Genomic DNA, 6000 nt, shown 5'->3' with positions numbered 1-6000 from the left:
GAATATGCGGGAGTCACATGGGCGGCCGAGCTCTTGCATACAAGATACTTCGGCAGGATTCTATTGGCCAAGAATGCAAGAAGAGGCCATGAAATACGTGAAAACATGTGAGAAGTGCCAACTGTTCGCGCCAATCCCAAGCCGGCCAGCAACAAAATTAACCTCAATGCTGAGCCCAATCCCATTCGCTATGTGGGGAATGGACATTCTCGAGATTTCACCCCAAAGATCGGGAAACGTAAAATACGTAGTAGTGGCGATCGATTACTTCACCAAGTGGGTCGAGGCCGAGCCCCTTGCCACCATCACTCGAGAAGAATATGGAAATTTTTTTCGAGATAAGGTCATCTACGGTTCGGCTACCGAAAGTTCTCATCACCGATAATGGCGCGCAATTCAACAACCCGGCCTTCCGAGAATTCGCGAGCACTTCCACATTGACTTCCGACCCATCTCGGTAGCTCACCCACAAGCAAACGGACAAGTAGAAGTGTCCAACCGAACATTACTTGCCGGCATTAAGAGGAGGTTGGATGAGGCCAAAGGAAGATGGGTGGAAGAACTCCCAAGCGTCCTATGGGCATATCGGACGATCGTAAGAACTCCAACCGGGAGAGTCCATTTCGCCTCGCTTATGGGACCGAGCCCCTCGCACCGGTTGAAGTTATGGCTTCATCATACCGAGTGCTCAACTCGATGAGAAGACCTATGAAGATGGGCTGCGAGCCAATTTGGACTTCCTCGATGAAGTCCAGAAAATGCCCTACTCCAAACGCGGCGTACCAACAAGACGGCAAGCTACTATGACTCAAGAGTCAAAGAGCGGCATTTTCGTCAAGGGGACCTTGTTCTCGTAAAACTCAGCGCATCTCAGCCGAGGCAACAAGGAAAATTAGCACCAAACCGGAAGGCCCGTACATAGTCTCCAAGCAAATTCGCCCGGCACATATCGCTTGCACTCGGGGCAAGAAGGTACCGAGACCTTGAACTCGGAAAATTTGAAAAAGTTTTTTCAATAATTCAACATGCTTGTATTCGGTTTCGCTTCCGACATTTGATTCAATAAAGTTTTTCCTCCAACACTCAACGTATTGGCAAGCTCCCAAGTCGAAGTCATAAGACCGGTCCTCATAGACCAGCCGACATCAAAGACCGACCCTCATAGGTCGGCAGCCAAGTCATAAGACCGGTCCTCATAGACCAGGCCGACATCAAAGACCGACCCTCATAGGTCGGCAGCCAAGTCATAAGACCGGTCCTCATAGACCAGGCCGACATCAAAGACCGACCCTCATAGGTCGGCAAACCAAGTCATAAGGCCGGTCCTCATAGACCAGGCCGACATCAAAGACCGACCCTCATAGGTCGGCAGCCAAGTCATAAGACCGGTCCTCATAGACCAGGCCGACATCAAAGACCGACCCTCATAGGTTGTCACCGGGCCGTAAGACCTGTCCAAATAGACATGGCCGACATCTCACGGGCCGCCATTCTTATTGGCCGAGCCTAACAAAGTACAAAACTAAGCTAAGGCATTGGGCTCGGCCAGAAGGATATTCGCCACGCGTCCGCGTATATGATAGCCTCTCCAATTGGATCGAAGGAAAAGGCGAATTAAACAACTAAGGTGAGGATCACATTGACCTCGGGCGTTGCATGGCCGAAACCGCCGACATAGTGGAACATGGATAAAAGAGACGAGTTCCTAAGCTCGGCTAGGGAAACAACTCGCGCTCGGCCACAAACAAAATAGAATACGCAAGGAAAAGAATATTGAGGGCGCCGAGTTCAAATACTTAGACAAATTTTGACAAAAATAAGTTGTTTTATTCATTGAAAGCCGACCGATCGCACAGTTACAAAAGGGGCAGCTCGGCCCCACCCATACAAAAAAAAAAAAAAAAAAAAAAAAGAAGAGAAAATTTTACATCTCACCTCCTCGGCGTGGGACTTGGAGGCACCCTCGGAGGCATCCACGGTGTTGGGCTCGGCAGCAGGATCTTGAGGACCAGCCCCGGAGGGACGACGTCTGGCTGAAGCAGTGTGCCTCGTGGGCGAGCTTGGGTGACCTCGGCTCCCTCCTCATCTCCCTTCTCCCCTGCGAAAGTAGTCGCATCATCGTCAAAGTGGGAGAGATTGAGATCGGATACGCGGCCTTGATCTCGGCCAAAAGCTCACTCGCCACTTCAAAACCTTCGGCGAAGGGAGGCTTCCCGATCTCGTGGCGAGATATTGGCGTACTCTCCGAGTGGAGATAGTCGCTAATCACCGCGCCCGAGCCGTGGCCGATCTTCCTTGGCCTTCTCCTTCACCTCGGCGAGCCGAGCCTGCAGAGCCCGGACCCTCTCTCTGCCTCGGCCACCTCGGCCCGAGAGCTCTCCACTTCGGCCTCGCAGCGGTGAGCTTCTCTTGGGTCTCCCGACGCCTCAACGACATCTCGGGCGTCTGATAAGCCTTCTTGCACCGGACGTCCAAGGAATAGTTCTCGGTCGAGAGCCGCTCGAAGTGGAGCATGGTCTCCCTGCTTGGCAAACCCCTACAAAAAAGCATGAGAACAAAGAATCGGGATAAACTACATACATATCGATCATAGGCAAGAGCCGACAAGGAAACTTACCATATTGAAGTCTTGAAATAGGGTGGAGAGGAGCTCGGGTCGGACAGCGCCTCGAGCTTCTCCTTGTCGGCCGGGAGCCGACCGCATCCAGCCATTCCTTGGCGTGAGCGGCCGACGCCAAGGCCGAGTCCCCAGGGAAGAGGCGCCAGGTCGGCCTCACAGAACGTTGTTGGCGGGCCCTCCCGAGGACGATCGGAGATATTGGTGGGAGAGGCCACGGGCGGAAGGCCGCCACTCGTCGGGTTTCACGAGAGCTTTTGGCGCTTGATGTCTCTCGGCGGGCTCCTCTCGACTTTTCGGCCCTTCCCCTTCCTCGAGACCCAACACCCGTGTTTTTCTCGGCCTCCGGACCGACCACCGCATCCGATGGTCCCGGCATCACGCCCTTGCCCTTGGAGGCCTTGGAGGACTCGCCCGGGGTTTCTTCTCCGAATTTTTCTTCTTCCTGTCTGCGATGATCTCGGCCCGTAGCCGAGCCGTGTCCATAGGAGGAATGTGGCCGACCACTGCAAGAGAAATCGAAAACACAAAAACAAGTCGAACAAGAAAAGAAAGCTAAGTAAAGAGGTCAGCTCGGACAACAAAGACAGGCTCGGCAAGGGCTCCTACCCGGGTCATATGCCAACTCGGAGAAACCCCTCGTCCCGAAGGCCGGAGGACATCGAAGGGCGACGCCGGGGATCGCCCGAGCGAGGTCATCTCGTTCTCGGTCGGGTAGTACCCTATTGACGTAATTCAGGTTCATCTCCTTCCACTCGGTTCGGAGAGGGTCGTTGGGAATGGAAGCGAAGAAAAGCGAGGCTTCCAATACTTGTTGAAGGTCGCGGCGTGCACTTAAATTTGTGGCCGCCTAGAGCCGCACTCTTCCCGGATCGGCGGCGTATAGTACCAGCCCTTCTCGGAGACTTCTTCGAAAGAAGAGCCGAGAAAAAGCGCCACGCCGCACCTCGGCCCATCTCGCAACAAAGAGTAGAAGCCATACACGGCCAGCCAAGAGTTCGGCACCACCGACTGGGGACAGTGGAAGTGGTCCAAGATCTAGTCCACCAGGCCGAGAACGGGAGCCGAAACCCGTACTTGAAGGGCGTCTCGCATGCAGCCACCTCGCCGGGCTCGATGAAGCGGCCATCTCCCGGATTAGGAACTCGAGCTGAATGTCCTCGGGGATGGCGAGGTCGTCCTCGATAGTCGAGGTCGGCCTCCGTGATCGTGCTCGAACAAAGTCCGACATCGCCTTCCTCGGGTTCGGGGCGTCGGTAGACGAGCCGACCGAGCCAGCCCCACCTCGGACGAATCTTCCTCACTTGACTCTTCATCGGATGAGGACGGCCCGGAGTTCTCGGCCCGGACCGCAGCCGTGGATTGGGCCGCGTGGTCGACTCCATGGGTAACGGGGCTCGGCCACCTCGGCCTCGACGAGCTCCACTACGTCGGGCTCATCTCGATGTCGAGCCCAACAGGTCTATGGTGGGAGAGCGAATGGGGAGTTCTCGGCTCGGACTCGTGCCCTCCGCAGCCCTGGCGAGCGCCCGCCCATAGGACTACTACAAACCGACATGCAGGAGAAGACTTACTGGTTGAAGAAGAGCGAGCGGGAATGAAACGGCAATGAGTTGATCACGAACGAAGCTTGGCCGAGTCGATCGCGGGCAAACAAGCGACGAGATCTACCGAGTTGACGGATCCAAACTTGCCGAGAAGTCGAGCAAGCAAGCGGCGAGATCTACCGAGGTGACGGATCCAAACTTGCCGAGAAGTCAATAACTTAAAGCGTGAAGAATGAATAGTTAGAAGTCACCTATTTATAATCCTTGGGTCCCATCGATCCAACGGTCGACCGAGCTCAACATGATCCAACGGCCCGGATCAAAGGACGTTTCAATTCCCGAGCCCGCCATAATGATCGGCGACGTGACACGACGCCCAACCGCGATCGTGCGGCGTCAAATCCGAGCAATAAATAATCTCACCAACCGCAAGAATCTTCCCGACAAGCGCCCGTGGAATTTCACTCATCGAGCCGAGCCGACACCGATGAGTGGGGGCCTGTGATGAGGCATAAAACACCCACCTATCGAGGCTGCCACGTGGCCGACCCGACCTCAATCCGAGAACCGAGTTGGGCCGAGCAGAAATTGGGCCGACCCCATATCCGATAAGTCACCGACAAAGCCTATTTTGAGCGAGCGGCCGGTGGATCGAGGCCGAGATTATGCGGGTCAGCCAGGGACTCCTAGCCGACCTCATGGCCGAGACCAACCTCCACTCGGGCTGACCTCCATTGCCGACCCCACATGCCGACCTCGTAGGCCGAGCCCTCCTCCATTGAGGCTCCCATAGCACCCCACCGGGATCTCCGGCCACGTCGGCACATCCCGAGAATCACGGGATAAGGACCGAGCCACGATCCCAGCGCAACACGAATCACACTCTACATGGACTCTTACCTTAATAAGAGTCCGACCCAAAATAACTCTCCACTCCGCTCTACGCGAGAAAACCTTCCGAAAGAAGGACTCCTACCATACTAGGACTCTCCCAACCGTCTCATCTCCTACTTACTCTATAAATACCCAGGTATGGAGCTCTATTCCACATCTTGCTTTTTACTACGCAGCTTCGCTGTATGCGTTGAAGACCGACTTGAGCATCGGAGAGTCCTAGGCCGGAGCCACACCGGCCCTCTTGCGCTCATTGCTTGGTTTTTGCAGGTTCATCCACGGGCGAACCAACTACCGGAGGTTTTCACACGCAACAGTCATGACAAATTCGACGAGTTTTATCGTTTTTCACAAAATTAGAAAGGCGATTCACTTATAAAACAGTAAGTAACCCTCAACTCCTCGACTCCCTTCTCTTGTTCAATTGTATAAACTCAAAATGCATTGATATGTGATTCAATTCCTTGATTTTCTTTTACTAATTTATACATATTTATTACATTAAAAATTAAAAACATGACTCGCCTTGATCAGTTTTGACAAGACCGAATCACTAGATTTTTTCGAAGGACAAGTTGAATCAGAAAACCTGATTTTCCAACTTTCACATGCAAATCCTTTCAAATAGGAATGAAGTAGAATCCTACTCTCTCTCTCTCTCTCTCTCTCTCTCTCTCTCTCTCTCTCCTTATTGCATTGGAAGGTCAAATTTGGTGGCTTAAGATGTTCTCATGATGGAAATTTCTATTAAGAAAAAAAAAACCAAAAGTCAATCCATTAAAAATAATGAATTAAATTCGTAATGGTAATGATGATGTCATATTAAATGGTATATGTGTACCATTTGATTTCAATGGGCTGCCCGTGCTGTCGTGCTGTGCAGACACAATGTGGTGCGCATTGATCGCCTTACCCCTGTTCGAGTGCCTTGTCCAAACGAGA

The sequence above is a fragment of the Telopea speciosissima genome, chromosome 8, assembly GCF_018873765.1.
Source record: "Telopea speciosissima isolate NSW1024214 ecotype Mountain lineage chromosome 8, Tspe_v1, whole genome shotgun sequence".
Classification (NCBI taxonomy): Eukaryota; Viridiplantae; Streptophyta; class Magnoliopsida; order Proteales; family Proteaceae; genus Telopea; species Telopea speciosissima.
This window is presented reverse-complemented; position numbering follows the sequence as displayed.